Genomic DNA, 21,970 nt, shown 5'->3' on the forward strand with positions numbered 1-21,970 from the left:
TCCATTTAATCTCAATGGCTCGCCGATCATTGGGCAAGTCAATCAAAGTCCATACTTTGTTCTCATACATGGATCTTATCTCAGATTTCATGGCCTCAAGCCATTTTGCGGAATCTGGGCTCACCATCGCTTCTTCATAGTTCGTAGGTTCGTCATGGTCTAGTAACATAACCTCCAGAACAGGATTACCGTACCACTCTGGTGCGGATCTTACTCTGGTTGACCTACGAGGTTCAGTAATAACTTGATATGAAGTTCCATGATCATCATCATTAACTTCCTCACTAATTGGTGTAGGAGTCACAGGAACAGATTTCTGTGATGAACTACTTTCCAATAAGGGAGCAGGTACAGTTACCTCATCAAGTTCTACTTTCCTCCCACTCACTTCTTTCGAGAGAAACTCCTTCTCTAGAAAGGATCCATACTAAGCAACGAATGTCTTGCCTTCGGATCTGTGATAGAAGGTGTACCCAACTGTCTCCTTTGGGTATCCTATGAAGACACATTTCTCCGATTTGGGTTTGAGCTTATCAGGATGAAACTTTTTCACATAAGCATCGCAACCCCAAACTTTAAGAAACGACAACTTTGGTTTCTTGCCAAACCACAGTTCATAAGGCGTCGTCTCAACGGATTTTGATGGTGCCCTATTTAACGTGAATGTAGCTGTCTCTAATGCATAACCCCAAAACGATAGTGGTAAATTGGTAAGAGACATCATAGATTGCACTATATCCAATAAAGTACGGTTATGACGTTCGGACACACCATTATGCTGTGGTGTTCCAGGTGGCGTGAGTAGTGAAACTATTTCACATTGTTTTAACTGAAGGCCAAACTCGTAACTCAAATACTCTTCTCTACGATCAGATCGTAGAAACTTTATTTTCTTGTTACGATGATTTTCCACTTCACTCTGAAATTCTTTGAACTTTTCAAATGTTTCAGACTTATGTTTCATTAAGTAGATATACCCATATCTGCTCAAATCATCTGTGAAGGTGAGAAAATAACGATATCCGCCACGAGCCTCAATATTCATCGGACCACATACATCTGTATGTATGATTTCCAACAAATCTGTTGCTCTCTCCATAGTTCCGGAGAACGGCGTTTTAGTCATCTTGCCCATGAGGCACGGTTCGCAAGCATCAAGTGATTCATAATCAAGTGATTCCAAAATCCCATCAGTATGGAGTTTCTTCATGCGCTTTACACCAATATGACCTAAACGGCAGTGCCACAAATAAGTTGCACTATCATTATTAACTTTGCATCTTTTGGCTTCAATATTATGATTATGTGTATCACTACGATCGAGATCCAACAAACCATTTTCGTTGGTGTGTATGACCATAGAAGGTTTTTATTCATGTAAACAGAACAACAATTGTTCTCTAACTTAAATGAATAACCGTATTGCAATAAACATGATCAAATCATATTCATGCTCAACGCAAACACCAAATAACACTTATTTAGTTTCAACACTAATCCCGAAAGTACAGGGAGTGTGCGATGATGATCATATCAATCTTGGAACTACTTCCAACACACATCGTCACCTCGCCTTTTACTAGTCTCTGTTTATTCTGCAACTCCCGTTTCGAGTTACTACTCTTAGCAACTGAACCAGTATCAAATACCGAGGGGTTGCTATAAACACTAGTAAAGTACACATCAATAACATGTATATCCAATATACCTTTGTTCACTTTGCCATCCTTCTTATCCACCAAATAGTTGGGGTAGTTCCGCTTCCAGTGACCAGTCCCTTTGCAGTAGAAGCACTTAGTCTCAGGCTTAGGACCAGACTTAGGCTTCTTCACTTGAGCAGCAACTTGCTTGCCGTTCTTCTTGAAGTTCCCCTTCTATCCCTTTGCCCTTTTCTTGAAACTAGTGGTCTTGTTAACCATCAACACTTGATGCTCTTTCTTGATTTCTACCTTCGTCGATTTCAGCATCACGAAGAGCTCGGGAATTACTTTCGTCATCCCTTGCATACTATAGTTCATCACGAAGTTCTACTAACTTGGTGATGGTGACTAGAGAATTCTGTCAATCACTATTTTATCTGGAAGATTAACTCCCACTTGATTCAAGCGATTGTAGTACCCAGACAATCTGAGCACATGCTCACTAGTTGAGCGATTCTCCTCCATCTTTTAGCTATAGAACTTGTTGGAGACTTCATATCTCTCAACTCGGGTATTTGCTTGAAATATTAACTTCAACTCCTGGAACATCTCATATGGTCCATGACGTTCAAAACGTCTTTGAAGTCCCGATTCTAAGCCGTTAAGCATGGTGCACTAAACTATCAAGTAGTCATCATATTGAGCTAGCCAAACGTTCATAACGTCTGCATCTGCTCCTGCAATAGGTCTGTCACCTAGCGGTGCATCAAGGACATAATTTTTCTGTGCAGCAATGAGGATAATCCTCAGATCACGGATCCAATCCGCATCTTTGCTACTAACATCTTTCAACATAATTTTTCTCTAGGAACATATCAAAAATAAACACAGGGAAGCAACAACGCGAGCTATTGATCTATAACATAATTTGCAAAATACTATCAGGACTAAGTTCATGATAAATTTAAGTTCAATTAATCATATTACTTAAGAACTCCCACTTAGATAGACATCCCTCTAATCCTCTAAGTGATCACGTGATCCATATCAACTAAACCATGTCCGATCATCACGTGAGATGGAGTAGTTTCAATGGTGAACATCACTATGTTGATCATATCTACTATATGATTCACGCTCGACCTTTCGGTCTCCGTGTTCCGAGGCCATATCTGTTATATGCTAGGCTCGTCAAGTTTAACCTGAGTATTCCGCGTGTGCAACTGTTTTGCACCCGTTGTATTTGAACGTAGAGCCTATCACACCCGATCATCACGTGGTGTCTCAGCACGAAGAACTTTCGCAACGGTGCATACTCAGGGAGAACACTTATACTTTGATAATTTAGTGAAGGATCATCTTATAATGCTACCGTCAAACAAAGCAAGATAAGATGCATAAAGGATTAACATCACATGCAATCAATATAAGTGATATGATATGGCCATCATCATCTTGTGCTTGTGATCTCCATCTCCGAAGCACCGTGCTTGTGATCTCCATCTCCGAAGCACCGTCATGATCACCATCGTCACCGGCGCGACACCTTGATCTCCATCGTAGCATCGTTGTCGTCTCGCCAACTTATTGCTTTTACGACTATCGCTACCGCTTAGTGATAAAGTAAAACTATTACATGGCGATTGCATCTCATACAATAAAGCGACAACCATATGGCTCCTGCCAGTTGCCGATAACTCGGTTACAAAACATGATCATCTCATACAACACATTATATCACATCATGTCTTGACCATATCACATCACAACATGCCCTGCAAAAACAAGTTAGACGTCCTCTACTTTGTTGTTGCATATTTTACGTGGCTGCTACGGGCTTAGCAAGAACCGTTCTTACCTACGCATCAAAACCACAACGATAGTTTGTCAAGTTGGTGCTGTTTTAACCTTCGCAAGGACCGGGCGTAGCCACACTCGGTTCAACTAAAGTGAGAGAGACAGACACCCGCCGGTCACCTTTAAGCAACGAGTGCTCGCAACGGTGAAACCAGTCTCGCGTAAGCGTACGCGTAATGTCGGTCCGGGCCGCTTCATCTCACAATACCGCTGAACCAAAGTATGACATGCTGGTAAGCAGTATGACTTATATCGCCCACAACTCACTTGTGTTCTACTCGTGCATAGCATCAACGCATAAAACCAGGCTCGGATACCACTGTTGGGGAACGTAGTAATTTCAAAAAAATTTCCTACGCACACGCAAGATCATGGTGATGCATAGCAACGAGAGGGGAGAGTGTTGTCCACGTACCCTCGTAGACCGACAGCGGAAGCGTTATCACAACGCGGTTGATGTAGTCGTACGTCTTCACGATCCGACCGATCAAGTACCGAACGTACGGCACCTCCGAGTTCTACACACGTTCAGCTCGATGACGTCCCTCGAACTCCGATCCAGCCGAGTGTTGAGGGAGAGTTTCGTCAGCACGACGGCGTGGTGACGATGATGATGTTCCACCGACGCAGGGCTTCGCCTAAGCTCCGCAACGGTATTATCGAGGTGTAATATGGTGGAGGGGGGCACCGCACACGGCTAAGAGATCTCAAGGATCAATTGTTGTGTCTCTGGGGTGCCCCCTGCCCCCGTATATAAAGGAGCAAGGGGGAGGCAGCCGGCCAAGGGGAGAGGCGCGCCATAGGGGGGAGTCCTACTCCCACCGGGAGTAGGACTCCTCCTTTCCTTGTGGGAGTAGGAGAAGGGAAGGGGGAAGGAGAAAGAAGGAAGGGTGCGCCCCCCTTCCCTAGTCCAATTCGGACCAGACCATGGGGAGGGGTGCGGCCACCTTTTGAGGCCTTTCTCTCCTTTCCCGTATGGCCCATTAAGGCCCAATACGAATTCCCGTAACTCTCCGGTACTCCGAAAAACACCCGAATCACTCGGAACCTTTCCGAAGTCCGAATATAGTCGTCCAATATATCGATCTTTACGTCTCGACCATTTCGAGACTCCTCGTCATATCCCCGATCTCATCCGGGACTCCGAACTCCTTCGGTACATCAAAACTCAATAAAACTGTCATCGTAACGTTAAGCGTGCGGACCCTACGGGTTCGAGAACTATGTAGACATGACCGAGACACGTCTCCGGTCAATAACCAATAGCGGGACCTGGATGCCCATATTGGCTCCCACATATTCTACGAAGATCTTTATCGGTCAGACCGCATAACAACATACGTTGTTCCCTTTGTCATCGGTATGTTACTTGCCCGAGATTTGATCGTCGGTATCTCGATACCTAGTTCAATCTCGTTACCGGCAAGTCTCTTTACTCGTTCCGTAACACATCATCCCGCAACTAACTCATTAGTCACAATGCTTGCAAGGCTTATAGTGATGTGCATTACCGAGTGGGCCCAGAGATACCTCTCCGACAATTGGAGTGACAAATCCTAATCTCGAAATACGCCAACCCAACAAGTACCTTTGGAGACACCTGTAGAGCACCTTTATAATCACCCATTTACGTTGTGACGTTTGGTAGCACACAAAGTGTTCCTCCGGTAAACGGGAGTTGCATAATCTCATAGTCATAGGAACATGTATAAGTCATGAAGAAAGCAATAGCAACATACTAAACGATCGAGTGCTAAGCTAACGGAATGGGTCAAGTCAATCACGTCATTCTCCTAATGAGGTGATCTCGTTAATCAAATGACAACTTATGTCTATGGCTAGGAAACATAACCATCTTTGATTAACGAGCTAGTCAAGTAGAGGCATACTAGTGACACTCTGTTTGTCTATGTATTCACACATGTATTATGTTTCCGGTTAATACAATTCTAGCATGAATAATAAACATTTATCATGATATAAGGAAATAAATAATACTTTATTATTGCCTCTAGGGCATATTTCCTTCAAGCTGTAGCTTCTGTTGATCATCGAAGTGCTCCACTCCCCCTTGAACAAGGACACGGACCTTGTTGCGGTTGGCATGCCCGTTGGCAGCAGCATGGAAGAAACGGCAGTTCTCATCACCTGAGACACACCATCGTAATTTAGCTCTCCTTCGCCATAAGGCAGATTGCCATTGTATTAACTAGTCGGCTTTGGCTACCGCGAACTTTCTCAAAACTGTCTCGAGCAAGGACAGAAGGCGTCGCTCCTCCACAGCATTGAGATAATCCACAACATCCTTATTGGTCAGCAAGTCCAAGCCCGCTCTGTTCCTTTTCCAGTGTCTGAGGGCGGCACGAACTCTTCTCATTTTGAAGTTGATAAGAGAGGCAGCAGAGGGGATCTGCCTAGTACCACGTCTCCAACTATTAGCAATGACAGCCCTGGTCTCCTCCATTTGAAGCCAATGATTCTCCATTCGGAAAAACCGACTCGGAGGCCTCAAAATGTCAAAGACCACAAGAACAGGCACATGATCCGAGGTGACAGAAGGAACCACCGAAGCCGAAGACTGGGCAAAAGCCAGGAGCCAGTGAGCATTCACAAGAACTCGGTCCAGCCGAACCAAAGTTGGATGTTCTCTCTTGTTAGACCAAGTGAAGCTGCGATTAGAAATCTCCACATCATCCAAACCATGACCTCTGATCCAGTCATTGAACAGTTCCATCATAGCCCAGTCCACCCGACCACGCGATTTTTCATCCTGGAATCGATACATGTTGAAATCGCCAAGAACCAACCAAGGTTCAGGCACTACCTGAACTGTGTTATCCACTGCTTCGAAGAAAGCTGGTCTCTCTTGGGCAACGCAAGGCGCGTACACTGTGGTTATAATGTAAGCAGAATTGGATGATGCAGAAGTCATCCTGACAGTTATATGGTACTTGGACGTAGCAAGCGTCTGTCCGGAAACAACGGACGAATCCCAGGCCATGAGCAGACCACCAGAGGAGCCGGAGGAGGGCAGGACGGCTTGCTGATCGAGATACGCAGGCAGGAAGCTGCGTAATTTCTTGGCAGCAAGGGCTTCTAGCTTAGTTTCCTGCAAACAAAGGATACTAGGGCGACAGGAGGTTATAACATCTCGAACCAAAGAACACTTATTCTCATCACCCAGGCCCCGAACATTCCAGTCAAGGATTTTCATGGATAAAGGTGCAAACTGCCCGTGCATAAGGAGTAGGAGGACCATCATGAGAGGAAATGAAATGCATATACTTCCGAACAAAGTAGCAGATAGCGAAAGAGCAACATACACGGTACAGACCGACAAAGCACAGGATCACCCTGATGCAGCAACATAGAGAGACACTAAACAGACACCAAGAACGACTCGAGCTAAGGTTAACAGCATGCAAAGGACTAGGCCTACTACGCATGCCGACGCTAACAACAGCTGAACACACTATCTTAAGCAGAGCATAATGCAACCTACACATCAGGAGCAGAAGCGTCGCCCATGGAGGAAGCAAAAGAAGCGTCGAAGGCCACAGCAGGGCCTGCGCTGGCCGAAGCAGAGGAAGAAGCTTCAGCAAATATGGCATCCGCATTAAGGTCACAACACTTGGTCAGCTGCTTGAGCTTGGCCCTGGTCAGCGGCCGTGGGGTTCTGGAGAACTGGAGGTCCAGGATGTCGGCGACTGGGACTACCTTGGCCTTCTTGCGACGGCTGATGGAGGAGCTTGGGCGCCGGCTGGAGCTGCCGGAGCATGCGGCAGAAACGGCGGCCTTCCTCTTGGAAGCGCGCTCCACTGAGCCGACGCGCACGCCATTGTACATCTGCAGGATACGAGGGCTGCGACGCGTGGCAGTGGGAGACGCCGCCTTCGTTGGGGCAGTGTGAGACGCCTCCTTGCCGGGGCAGCCGAGCCGTCGCCGACGGCGATGCCCGTCGCCTGGAGGGGCCAATCCGAGCCTGTGGCCGAGCCCACAGCGAGGGCCAGATCCACATTGGCCTGGCCAGCGGGAGGGGGGAAGGCTGTGGCACCGGCTGGAGCTGGGGCGCCAAGAAGCTGCAGCGTGGGAGGATAGGCGCGGAGATCTCTAGCAGCAGGCTGAGGTGGCGGCGTGCGGCAGGAGCAGAAGACCGCCGCCACATGAGCAGGGAGCGTGGCGCACGCTCCGTGCTTTAGGTTGGTGGAGACGACAGGAGAGCGGTCGCAGCTGAGCAGGCCCTCGCGGAGGGCAGGCGCATGTTTGAAGGGCCTGGAGCAGATGGGCCGGGTGGCAAGGACCTGATGGGCTTGGACACGCGCATGAGCAGGGAAATAGGCTTCGGAAGGAAGGATGTCACAGTTGGCAGCGAGCAGGGGCCCAACAGTGGGAAGCAGCCCGGGAGGCACGATGGGTTTAGGTGGGTGTAAGCTTTCGACAGACGGCAGGAGAGGCAGAGTGCGAGGGCACATCAAGCCGGCCTCATCGTGCGGCCAGAATTTAAAGAGAAGGGAGCGGCAGCTTTCCCACGCAATGAGCTCAGAGCCACTGCCCGGACCTAGATCGATCCCTCAGAAGAACGATAGCGGCTCAGCTCGAGCTTGAAGGAGAAGGTCATGGCGTTCGGGTCGAAGGAGACTTTAGCCCGAGGCAGGACGGCATCCACAGCCAGGATGATAGGGCTGAGACAACCCCGAGCCTCGTCCTCGTGCACGAGCTGCTCGATCGAGGGCAGGGTGAAGGTGGCCCCCTTGATGAGCTTGGGCTTGAAGGAGAGCTTGAGCATGGCCATGAAGTCGTCAACGGAGGCGATGTGGGGCTGCAGAAAGGCACGGTATGCCCGAGTAGCCGTGCCATCATCATCCTGAAGCTGCCCCGACGCCCGGCGGTCGCGCGGCTGCTGAGGAGCCTGCCGAAGCGCCGTCCTTGGGAGAGCGGGCGTAGCACTGGAGCTGCCACCCTCACCATCAAAGCGGCGGGCGGATGGAGGCTGCGGCGGTGCCAACGGGGCTCCAAGAGACCGGGCCACGTCCCAGATCTCGTTGATGAGCACGTCGGCGTAGGCGCCGGCGCCGTCGAAGCGATGAAAGGCGAGGTGGTGGGGGATATGCTGGAGCGCCTCCACCTTGACGAGCACGAAGACGCTAGAGAAATCATTGCCATGCAGGCATGCATGCTCCACCCGAAGGATGCTTGCAAAGCCGGCGACGGAGGCCACAACCCCGCGCCTGTTCCATAGCTCCAGAGGAAGCTTTTCCAGCGAAAGGTTGACGACGTGCCGGTAGGAGAAGGAGAAAGCGTTGTCCCCCGCCCCATGGTGCAGGAGACGGACCGTGTGGGAGCCGACGTAGATCGGGCTCGCACGAAAGGCCGTGGCTTGCTCCTCCTCCCGTTGGAACAAGGCGTATGTCGTGCCTACAGAAGACCCCGCGAAACAAACCGCCGCGATCCCGAGACGCTGGCGGAACACACGACGGAGCCATGGCAGGAACTTGGGCTTGGGGGGGGGGGGGATGTTGATGAGGCAAACTAGGGTGTGCTGATTAGGAACGAAGGGGAAGTGGACGTTAAGCGAGGTGGGCCATCCGCAAACAACCGGCTCCATTGGAGCGGCGGGAGCAGAGCTGACTGGGGAATGGAGAAAGGGGACAATGGCAGTCGAAGGAGAGGGGTCGGTGCTAGGCAGCGCGATGGGCTGCGACACAGGAGGGGAGCGGGTACTAATAGCCGCAGAGCTGGGCCTAGGGTTAGAGCAATAAACACAAATAGAGCATTGGAAGCTAAGGTGCCCAACCCGACGACACAGCCAGCAGACAGCGGGATCTCGACAATCCCGGCGTTTATGGCTAAGAGAGAGGCAGCGGAAGCAGCGCCGGTGTAAATCATTGGGTTTGCCATATCTAAAAAGCGGATTTGGCGCGGCACGCGAGCAGGGCCGGTCCTAAGATTTTAGGGGCCCGGGGCGAAGCTTAAGCTCGGGGCCCCTTAGAGCATGTCACCAAAACCGATTTCCTGGCCATTCCCCCCGCTTTCATTTGATCCCAAGATTAAATCTCACAGAAATTACAGACGAGGATGAAAAATTTGAAGCGCTGCCAAATCCAGCGCCCTCCAGAAAATCACGGACCGGTTTCTTTTCATTGATGAGCGCTTGCATCTGCTCTTGCAGAGAACAAACACTATCCAATCTAATCGGAAAAGCATCTATACATTGCAATTAGCACCGGAGGTAGAGACTTTTAGACAGATGTTGTAACTGTTAATTTTTATGTATTTCCCGTAAGCATCGTACAAAGACCTATGTCTTGGACGTGCCCTTAGTAATTGGAAATTAGAGCAAATCTATAAAAATACCTCGATAAAATCTTATTGATTCACGTTTAACTAGTAATGACAAACCCCGATGAGATCTATCCCTAATACCTAATCGATCTATCATCAATTACCTATTTCAGCAATGAAAACTAAATATTGATTATCGTTCATATTTTTTAGTAATTACAATGAAAAAATCGCTAGGGCATGGGTACCTGTTCAAGAATCAGCTTCTAATCTCTTGGTGGAGGGACCAGTGATGGGCATCTTTGGCTGAAGCTGTTTGCAGCCGTATGCGCGATTGGCATCCCTCGTCGCCTGCCGGTCAACTGTTTCTCGCGGTCATGACGCCTAAAAGGAGGAGGAGATGACGATCAGGGCGAGGCTGCGGCGTGACCGGCGAAAGGGCAGGGAAGCATCCTGTGGCAGCCGCCGACATCCGCGAGATCATAACTGATGCGTCACTAGCCACGGAATCGATCCACGATCGCTCCTATCTCTTTTTTTGAGACAAACGATCGCTCCTATCTGCTCCGCAAGGACTGGACATGCATTATAATCGTGTGTACCCATTAACTTGGGCCAAAATACACATTTTTCACCGCCACAGCAGGCCTACAACACACATATCCCTGGGTGGGGGCCCCTCCCTTTTGGGGGCCCGGGGCGGCCGCCCCCCCGGCCCCCCCAACCCCCCCATCAGGACCGGGCCTGCACGAGAGGGATTGCCTGGAGAAGGAGGAGATAGCAGAGCTTCTCTATAGGTTGCATGGCGAGGCGAGGAGGGTTTGGCGATTTGGGAGTCGTGCGGGAGGGCGAGAGGCGCAACGGGCCACGAGGATGCGACAAGCACGCAGCCCTGGCCCGCCGGGGATTGGGCAGAAGCCTGCGGCGCAGGCAGGCGGGATGGATTTAACGCATCCGGGCTGACAAGCACTTGATCACCGGACGCCGCATGCACAGGAGAGAGAGGGGAGGCGGGGGGCGAGCGTGCGAGCTCGTGCCAACCCTCCCGAAATCCTGGGCGCGAGGAGCGTGCATGGGGGTGGCAATCGATTGCATGGGATGGGGCCCGAGCACAGAGGGCAGCGCGGAGTTAGCCATCCATGCAGAAGAGTGGACGCGCGGGTGAGACAAAGATATAGCGGAAGAGGACAGGTTAGAAAGGGACATGCTGACACGGAGTAACCCGGACGTCCAGCATCCCCGGAGCACGATCTCCTTGGCAATGCATGCATGGGCAACTTGGAAGAAAAAACAACCACGCTGGCGCGGCCTGACAAGGTAGCCGTTAGCGAAGCCACCAAACCAGCTGACCAGGAGGGAGGCGAAAAAGTCTGGCGAGAGAGAGACGCCGTCGTTGAGCACGACGGCAAGAACGCCGGCGGGGCGGCTACGGCCCGCTACGACCTCGACAGTGGCGCAGCCATATTTGACAAGCATTTCATCCTGGAACCGCATTCCATCCATGGGGCGAGCGAAAAACAAGCAGATAGACCGACGTCACAGCAAAGCAGCGGCGCCACAAACTCTACGGCGGCAACCCGACCTAAGGCGACGACGCAGCAAGCAAGAGTGGAAATGGCGAGAGAGCCAAAGCATGCATCAAAAGCAACGGGCAGAACGCACCAAGACCAGAAAGAGAGAGAGAGAGAGGAAGGTCACGAGCCTGGGATGAAAGAGAAACCATCAACGAGGTGAGAGAGGCAAAACCCCAGCCAGGCGGCGAGGCACACCGTGACTGTTGTGGTCGCCGCAGCCGAAGCAGCATGCGGCGAGAAGGTGGACGCCGTGCCCGGGCGGGCGGCGGCCTATTGTGGTGGCCGCCGGCCCCGGAACGGTGGCCGGCGGGGTGTGCACTCGCCTCCTAGTACTCACCTCCGTGCTTCCTCCCCATGGATCGGCTTGGGTCCGTTCACTTTCTTCAGGTACTTTTCCAGGAAATCCAGTTCTATGTTTTTTGTTTGGCATGAACGAATGAAGTGATTACCTTGTACGGTTGTACCGGAGTATGATCGCAGCAGCTCAGCAGTGAGCATGCACCCTGCAGCAACAATTAGCTAGTTACTTTAACAAGCCCAATCTATATTTCATAAAATTTTCAACTGTTATCGGCTGAGTTTTACTTGCATTCAGAAATTGTTCTTTCTTCACTTTCCTACATGCAACAGCTTATCAATGTTGTATGCTTCGTCTCTTTGATTCACCGCATATTGTAATAGTACTGCAATATAATTGTCCATATACTTTTCACTGACTTGAAATGTAGGAGTACTTGTCTTACAGTATTTAGGATTTTTTTTTTGTAATTTAGGCTCAAATTCGGTGTTGTCCTTTTTGCACAGATTTGGCTTTGGTGCCGGTCAAATTTAACTGTTGTTACGCTAATGTTTTCTTAGGTTACTTGTATGTAGATTGTATTAGTATTAGTTTTTGCAGTGCAATGTAAGCTCTTTTTACAGTGCAAATATTGAAGATTTACATATTGTAGTACAGTATTAGTCTTTCTTGTCCAAATCGTAATGTTTCTCTGTACTTGTTAATCTTTTCAGTCTGAACTTATTCACTCGGTTCAGGATTTTTGTTTTGTAATAACATCATGGATGATGCATTTTTTTTATATTTGAGTGTAAGCTTTTTTTAGAAGTGTTGGCATACATGAACTACAGTGTCCAAGCAATTGTATTTTTGGTTGTATTTCAAGTGAAAACAACTTGAATTGCAGTTTTAGTTCTTTCTACTGAACTTGTCCGTCAGTCATGGAAAAAACAGCTATGATGGTCAGTAATCATCATGTAGACTTCAAGAACGCATCATCCTAATAGGAGCCCGTACAGTGACAGTCCCATAGGTTGCTGAGAGGTTGTCGAGAGGTGATTTTTAGGACCATGGTTCACCCGAACCTATGGTCCATGCCATAGGATGTATCACTCCCCACGTGTGGATCTGTGTCCTGTTTTGAATTCAAAATTTTGTGTTAAGCCCCCCTAACTAGTCAAAGCCATAGTTAACCCTGGTGCTTATGGGTGTGTTTAGTTGCTGTCACGGGTCCGACCCGTTCCCACAGCCGGTTAGTCAATGGAACCAGAACCCACCCGTCCCAGGAACGGAATATTCGCTCATTATGCGGAATGGAGGCATACCTCCAAATCGAGCGGACGACAGGGAATGAGCCCTCTTCCTCTCGCACACGCCTCTGCCCTATCCTCTAGCGACTCCCTTGTCTCAGCGCCGCCGCCCTCCCGCATCTCCCTCCCTCTCGATCTGCCACCTCCATTCCTCTCCGGCGCTGGCTTCACTCTCCTCCCCTCCGTCTCTCCTCCTTGATGGCGCGCAGCAGCAACTTGGCGGCGACCTAGCGGCGAGTGGAGATCAGGCAGCGGCAGGGCGGAAACTACACAGCGGGGCGGTGAGAGGCCATGGCGCGGGGACCTGCCGACGGCGGCATGGCGCACGGGGCGGTGCTGGTGACGCAGGCGCCGGCGCGGTGGAGCGACTGGAGGTAGTGCCCGCCGTGGCACGCCAACTCGCTGGAGAACGTCGTGCCGAAGAGCCTGCCCCGGCCGTCCGCGCACCGGAGGTACAACGACATCGCGGCCGCCGACAAGGCGCATGCTCCCGCGCCCGTGGCGTCGCCCAACGCCGTGCTTCCGTTCCTGGCGCTCCGCTCCAGCTCTGGCATGGGCTGCTAAAGCTAGGTGGTGTAAATTGTAATTAAGTGGGTGATTAGACTAGGTGATTAATTAGCTTACCTTCTAGAAGAAATAAGCTCTCATATTGGTAAGAGCTGGGAGTACATACGACCAACATATTGTTTTATATGTGATGATATTCTTCTATGCATTTCAATTCATTGCTCGAAAAGAGCTACTAGTAGTTAATTATTGTTTCTCTGGCTTATTATTGGCCACATGAACGACGCAGCAAAGAAGCCAATATTTCGATATGGTTGTATGACGGAGTATGATAACTTGGCATGTATGGATGTAGTGCACTTGGTTGCTTTTGGGTGTGATGGATGAAGTTGGCACCTTCTGTTGAAATTTATGTTTGATTGATGTCATATATGTTGTGATTCTTGTCAATACTAGTAAATGCGCACGTGCGACGCACGTGTAATCTTAAGATTTGTTCTTGTTTAGTATAATACGATCATGAACATGGGTGACCAAAATTCAAGCAATGCAAATGACATTAATAACGAAGCTTAACTGTTGAATGTGTGCATTGAAATCACCGATAGAAGAGTTTTATAAACTCCGTTAAGAAGCTTGATTTGGCTTGAGCTTGCTTTATCAAGTGTATACGGGGCTGCTTTTAGATTTTATCCTGTTTAGAAACCGAGGCAAACTGATTTAAGTGAAACAATTTATTAGCCGCCCCAAACATATCCCTTGAAGACAGATAGCACACTGATTGGATGCACACTAATCTATATATATCATATATGCCAAAACAAATAGCACACTGAATCAGTCTATCAAATCTGAAGCAACATGTCACTGAAAAAAGTAAGGTGAACGAAAGAAAGGAAAGATGAGAGACCTCCGGGCCGGCGGCTGCGTGTAGTGCGAGATGGGAAGTAGTTCTTTTTCATGGGCTGGCACATGTCTCTAGGTACTGTAGCACTTTTACACGCGTCTCTATGAGCATAATTTGTATATATATAAGAAAAAGAAGAATTCACTTGGACTATTGAAAAATATCAGGCCAAAAGAACCTTCACAAACTCGTTTCGCAGACTGTAAAACTTTTGTACAAGTTATACAACATATTCATTGATGTTAGTGAGAATCTGTACTGATGTCATGTCACAAACAATAATTTTCTAACAATTTTTTTGTTTTGTTTTGCCTGCGTGATCAGTAGGACATCAACCTATATAGGAAAAAGACAAAAAAAAGAGAAAAGGTTAAACGTGACATATCATGTAGCACAGTATTTAAGAGATGGGAGTTGTAGATATACCAGCGACTACAAACAATTATCTTCAAAGCTTGTGACAAGCCGATGTGTTTTAAAAATGTCCAGATCAAAATGGGATGTCCTTGTTGTGAATCAGTTGTGCGCGATTCCTTGAGCCTACTCAATGCATGTCTTGGGGGAGAATTGATGCACAAAACGATGCAATAAACAATGATGAACAGTGTTTGTATACATGCAATAATACTTTTTTACAACCTATGATGTAAGCATCAAGTAGGCTTATTTTAGCAATGTAGGGCATCTAATCTTCAGCAAGCTATTGGCACCATGCAATCTGTTCGTCATCTTGCGTAAACTGTTCCCGCCATGCACATATCTCAAAATATGTTGTCGGAAGATCAATGGCGTGGAGTGTAGGTTCGGGTGAACCATGGTCCAATACAACATTCTCGAGAGGTTATCGATCGGGCTTAACACATGTACACTAATCGTACTCGTAACCGTAACCGTAACACGATTCTTCATCAGGATCTTTCGCGGGTTTATCCATCGGCAGCTGGCACACCCGAAAGCCGGCGGCCGTGGCCGGCAGGTTCTTCCTCCGGAACGACTCGGCTCTCCACATCCCAACCTTGTGGCAGAGGTGGTCCGGCCAGAACTGGCTGCCGTCGTCGACGTGCATCTCCTCGAGCACCAACGCGTTCTCCGCGAGGAACTTGGCGAGCTGCGTCGGGAAGCAGTTGACCTCCTTGGCCTTGAACCGCAGCGTCACCTTCCGGAGGCTTGTCTGCAGGCAGCGGAACGCGCAGTTGTTGGTCAGAGGGTCCGGGAGCTCCGACACCCAGCCAAGCTCCACGGCCGACGACCTGCACGCGAGCCTCTCGAACCTCTCCATGGACTCATCGAAGGGCTCCTTGTACTCGTTCTCGTCCCAGTGGTCGCATCGCTTGCCCAACCTGAGCCGGAGCTACCACTGTCTTGCTGTTCTTGTGCAGCCAGTACTCTCCGTCTAGTTCGAGGAGCTTGAGGTTTGGGAACGTTGGCAGGATGACCCCGCCGTCCTTATCTTCGTCGTCGGCGACGATCGGACGATGTCTTCGATGCTCTGGAGGCGCACCTTGAGGGCCCTCGTGCTGGAGAAGTTTGCGATTATGCGCGATGGCGGCTCGTAACTCAAGGCCCAGCTATGGCTACTGTGATGGCGGCGAGCCACATCGAGATCGACTCACGCGAGCCCCGGTGCCGGCGATGTGAGCGAGAGCTTGACGGGGTATCCCTGGAACCGGAAGAAGCGGAGGCTCGGCATGTCGAGCTCGATGCCGCTGCAGCCAGCGGCGGATGCCTTGAACTCCTTCTCGTCGACAAAGGTCACGAGCACCAAGGCGGTGACCGTCGGGCATCGGAGGCGAAGTGGCAGCATGAAGTAGTCCCAGTCGTACAATCTCTCGCCAGAACCAGCCGCCTTCTGTCTGACGTTCACCAGAGCCAGGCTGGTGAGTGCCGGCGTGGCGTCGACCACGTCTTGGAGATACCCCTCCAAGAAAAAGCAGTTACGCAGCGTCAGATCTGTCAGGCACGGGAAAGCCAGGCCCGAGGACGGCGCCGTCGACGGCGGCTCGAGGTTGCAGTTCGTGAGCTCCAGCACCCGGAGCGTGACGGCGCACGGCAGGGATGCCAGTGGCGGGAAGTAACGGTCGTCGCTTGTGTGGCCCTTCGCGCAGCCGATGCTGAGCTCTTCCAGCCGCGCCACAGCAGGGTCGGCCAGGAGTTCGGCGACCCTGTGGTCCGGTTCGGCATCGTCCCCCTCCCTACGCCAGCTCTTGCTGATGTAGTAGGCTCCTTCCTCCAAGAAGAGCTTGAGTGTCTTGAGGCCCGCACCATGGCGGCGCCGGCGGGAGCCGCGGCGCGGCCGACGGAGCGATGCGAGGATGTCGTGGGCGTCTTCGAAGAAAGGCTCAAGCCTCCGAGTACAGTAGGGCCTGGTGTCGAGGTTGAGGAAGCTGGTCCGGTGCCACACGGATCGCCACCGGCGTGAGAGGAGGGCAGTGGCCGCGGCCTCGTGCGTTGGCGCGAAAGACAGGATGCGCGCGAGCACGTCGTTTGGGAGGGCTGAGAGACGGTCGGCGGCAGCCATTGTGGATGCGAACGTACGTTCGCGGGTTGGAGTCTTGGAGACTTGGAGCTCCATATTTATGGATGTGCACGTGGCCGATTCAGTCCGTTTGGGTTTTGGAACGGATACGCCGCGCGCCGACCTGCATTGCCGTTCATAATCCAGGTCGAGTCAGTTTGTGGTCCTAGCAGGCATTGTAGTATTATTATTCACGGAAAAAATAATTATACTACTACTATTACAACTTATGGTTCCTTCCAAAAGAAGAAGTACATCACGAGCTTAGCACCTTCTCTTGTTCAGAATTTCAGTGAAGGCTGGTTGAACAGAGATAAATATCTGGAAACAATTAGGACCGGTGTCTTGTGATGTTTTTGACTAAGTAATTTACAGACAAGATGATCGTGTCACTAAGAATATTTGAAATTGCCTCCAAAAGACAGATTGTGCAACCCAAAAATCATGAGAAAAATTACACAAAAATCATGGGTTATTATGTCAGATAAGAAATTAGTTGATACCCTAATTGATATAAACTCAATATCAATCAATCTGATTTTCCAATATTTGAGCCTTTATAGTATATTTAACTGTCCATGCGATGCCAGCGAGTTCACCGGGCTGCAATCACCTCTCCTTCGACTACGGTTAAGGTAATTGCCTGGTCTCCTCCATGCTATACCCCATGCTCTGTGGTTCTCGGCCGTCGTGCCGAGGCTATGCTGTGATCCTGGCCTTCAAGCCATGTTAATTTCTTTGGTAGGCTTTGGGTGATCATTTGGCCATACATTCTTTTGTGATAGTGGTTGTAGCAAATAAACAGTCTTCTATTTTGTTAAACTATGCAATAATCTCTTATTGTGGTTTTGCTTAGTCAGTTGAACAATGCCCTGTTATAGTTTTGTTCATTTGTTTTTGCACAACTAAGCGCTTTGATAAACTCTTCATTGTTGGACGTTCAACCATCTAATTCTAATCTGCCAACAGTGATATCAGGACCGATTTAAGTGTGATTGGCATCTATAAGATAAACATGTACCTTATATGTCCCTTCCACTGACATGTAATCGATAGGAATAATAGGTTTTCACTAAGTCTATCATCTGATTCTAACTTGCCAATGAGCATATTTTATTCCTTTCTTTTCCATTCCCTAGCCGCACGGGGTCGCCGGCGTAGCTCCTAGTGTTGTTGTTAATCCCCGAGCTCCCTACTTATCTCCTCTCTTGTGCGGCTCGGAGCTGTGGCAAGAACCAACCCGGTGAAATGGGTCATGAGGGTACCAACTACGGCGAGGACTAGTGTTGTCTTCGGTACTCTCTCTCTCTCCCTCTCTCTCTCTCTCTCTCTCTCTCTCTCTCTCTCTCTCTCTCTTCAATCTCATGCCATCTTGCTAGTGTAGGAATTGAGTACATGATTTGCTTCATTCTTTTTCCAGACCTTGACGATACCATGTACCCTGCATTGGCCTCGACGTCATGAAGAGCATCTAAGGTAGATAAACCAAACGAGTATAATCAACATATGTATGGCTTTTTTCTCAAATCTAAAACCGCTCCCATGAAGGCTGACAAGCCATCCTGTTCTTTCTATTTACTCTTTAGTTTGCAGCTTGAACAAGTGATCACAGGTTCAAACTGTTGTTGACTTTATGCGTGTATTGTGCTTCAGATGCAGGCAACATGTGGCCAATGTTTGACCCATTGTTTTGGTGTTGGTGCCATCGAGATTGAGGATGACGATGTGGTTGCCCCAAAAAGTCACCAGTCACCCGAAGGTTTGGCACCTTGATGTCGGCTCTTCTTTGAGGGCTGAGATTTTGAATCACCTTGATGACACCTACAGGAGAGAAGTACCCCCTGAGGGCTGTGATTTGAATCATCATATATTGTAAAATGGCAAGACTAGCCGGACCATGCAACTTGTATTTTTGTTTTCTGCTGAAGGGTTGGAGGTTTGTCGTATTTAACTCGTGTTGAAATCGATGTCGATTACTCCTTGTTTGTGTGTTTCCCCCAGTCGTGGACTTGCGAAGCAATGACATTCTTCAACCAGGGTGGCATGCCATGATTTATTGTATGATTTTCTCTTTATTTGTTTAATTTCCTGGTTTGTTCATTTGAAAAGGTGAACACCGATCATTCCAGCCGCAATGTTTGCAGCAGTTCATCATGCACAACCTGGGTTTCGCCTTCCCAAACCCATCCCCACGAGAAAATCGCAAGCCTGTCCCCGTCCCCGTCACCGTGCGCGAGGCTAGATTTTGCCCCGTCCCCTAAACCCATCGGGTTTTCTAAATCCATGGGGAAATCAGCATATTTAAGCAAACATAAGGACTGGAGCTCTACCACTTAGAACTAGAATTCTACCACTTGTGCTAAATGCTGATTCCAAGGCAACCGTGGTGACCGGAGTTGCAAAACGATCACGTGCTAGCAGCCTCAAAGTTGGATAGCATATTCCAGCAACTTTCCACCAATCTAACACACTGAATTTATCTGTAGACAATGGAACTAGCTCATCTTCCAGGTAACGGTCTAGCTCAAATTTTATCCTAAAAGATGTTGGTCATTTTCGAGCAACACGTTCATTGAAGAGTGGCATAAGGACTGGAGCTTGCAAAGAAGAGAATGAGTAAGATGGATGTCCGTGATCATCATCACTCTCGAGATTATACTCCTCAAATACGCTTATTATAGTATTTTGACGGGGATGGCGGGTTTCTGGTTCGGGTATTGTTGAAACAGGTTTGAACCCGTGAAACCTGTCGGGTTTTATATTTTACCCAACAACGGCCCTGCGGGGTTAAAAAGACGCCCATCCCCGTCCCTAATAGGGTAAAAACCCGCGAGGACGCGGGTTTCGGGGCCCATTACCATCTTGAGTCTGTACTGTGTTTAAAAGAAAAGGTTTGCGGTGGTTGATAAGTGGGCTTGTGTCGCTGACGCAACGGCCAACGTGAATTTTTTAGGGGTGCCAATGTGGATATTTTAGGGGCAATCCATCACCCGTGAACAGGAGGACCTCCTGGATACACTTGTGCTCCTATTCTCTGTTTAAATACGTGATTTTTTTTCAAATGCATTTTTTGAACATTTCATAAATACAAATTATAACATTGTTTTGAATGGCACATAACATTATCTTTGACTTACGGGACATTTTTTTGCATTGTATAAACATTTTTGAAGTACGTCGTACATTTGTTTGAAACACGTGCACAATTTTTAAATGTCACACACATTTTTTTAAGGCTATCGACATTTTTCAAAAATTAAGCTAACAAAAATTACGCATAAACATTTTCCTTTATTTACCAAAAAGAATAGGGAATTACAAACGCAAACAAAAGGTAAAAAAAGAAAACTGAGAGAGAATGCAGGCACGTGTTACGCCGAACATTTTCGTTTGTCGCTTTATTTTTCTGAGAACCGTTTGCCGCTTCTTTTCCCGTATTGGTACAACACAGGTCTCACGTGGTAAAAGTTGCTGGGCCTCCCGTAGCTGTAGGCGAGGTGATCGTACAACTCGCAGCATGTGAAGTATAGCCGGGCCCGTCATAGCTTGCCTGAAGGCATCTGTATCGCATTCTAGGGCTGCTTACGGCCCATGTTTTGGCCCGAACGGTGTTAACACGGGAGCCCACGCTCTGCAGACTTCGTCCACCAAGCCCACAGAGAGCAGCACATTAAACACAGATTACCACGTTGTTTAGTACCACATCGCTTGCTGAGAAGGTTGGAGCGGGAGAGCCAGCTATATAAGCAAGGCGGGGTGCATCCTTTGAACATAGTTACCTGGACGGGGTCAACGGCTGATCATTAAGAGCTGTGGCCTAGGTTAGTGGTCCACATTGCATTTGATGGATGCGCTGGCTTACCATCTCTCCAAGTGGGAGAGTGGATGTCATAATTTGTGATAGAGGGAGTACGCGTTTAAATTTTAAATTTATCTTATTTTAAAATTTAAAATGAAGAGTCAAGGTCTACATTGTCATTTGTTAATATATATTTTACCTTTGGTTATTCTTAATTTGAAAATTTGAATGCTTACCATTTATTCTTAATATATATTTGTCTTAGCTCCCTTGAAATGTTGAGCACTGCATGCTTGATTATCAACATGCTGTTCAGATTTACTTGCTTACCATTTATTCTTGATGTATTTCAGTTAAGTTTATAGCTGACAAAATGATAAACTACAATATCATCAGTACATGTAAGATTCAATAGGAGATAACGCCAGAACTAACATGTGAATTATTTCATCAAAGTGCTGCCTTCCAAGATAGATTATCCCTTTTTATTGGAACCTGAAAAAGGAAAACATTAGTACAACCTGCGCCCCTCCTTCGCCTGTAGAGATATAGGCACGTCCGTGGAATACTCTGTTTATAACTTGCAAAGTAAACACAACTGTTCACGCCATCTTTTATCTTGCTGACAACTGATCCTGTTACAGGTGCATCGTTCATTTTCTTCAGGTACTTTTCCATGAAATCCAGTTCTATGTTTTTTGTTTGGGATGAATGAATGAAGTGATTACTTTGTGACGGACTATGATCGCAGCAGCTCAGAAATGAGCATGTACCCTGCAGCAACAGTTAACTAGTTACTTTAACAAGCCCAATCTATGTTTTGTAAAAATTTCAACTGTTATTGGCTGAGTTTTACGTACATTCAGAAATGGTTCTTTCTTGACTTGCTACGTGCAGCAGCTTACCAATGTTGTATGCTTTGTTTCCTTGATTCACCCACATATTGTAATAGCACTAAAAATTATAATTTATGCAGCAATTTATTTTCTGATTTTAAAGATTTTTTATTTTCATTAAAATTTATATAATATTATTTATTTATTTATCAATTTGTTTTTTCAAACTAGATATTTTAATTTATAGTTGTATGATTTTTTCCTGGAAATTTTGGATTTTTTGCTAACATGGCTTGCTGACTGCATGGTCAATGGGTAATTGGGAGGGAGGGTTCAATCCTGGTCAGTTTTAAGAGTTTGGGGTTGATTCTTAAACGGTATCATAGTTGAGGGTTGTACATTAAACTGGGGCGAGAGTTGGGGTTAAAATATGCACTTCTCTTTTACCAAGTGTGTATCATAACAA

General features: G+C 48.1%; 1 pseudogene; it reads left to right on the top strand.

The window, feature by feature from the left end:
- Positions 1-20,640: 20,640 nt before the first annotated feature.
- On the top strand, positions 20,641-20,789 carry LOC123056393 (uncharacterized; annotated as a pseudogene).
- Positions 20,790-21,970: the final 1,181 nt, after the last annotated feature.

Source organism: Triticum aestivum, chromosome 2D (assembly GCF_018294505.1).
Source record: "Triticum aestivum cultivar Chinese Spring chromosome 2D, IWGSC CS RefSeq v2.1, whole genome shotgun sequence".
NCBI lineage: Eukaryota > Viridiplantae > Streptophyta > Magnoliopsida > Poales > Poaceae > Triticum > Triticum aestivum.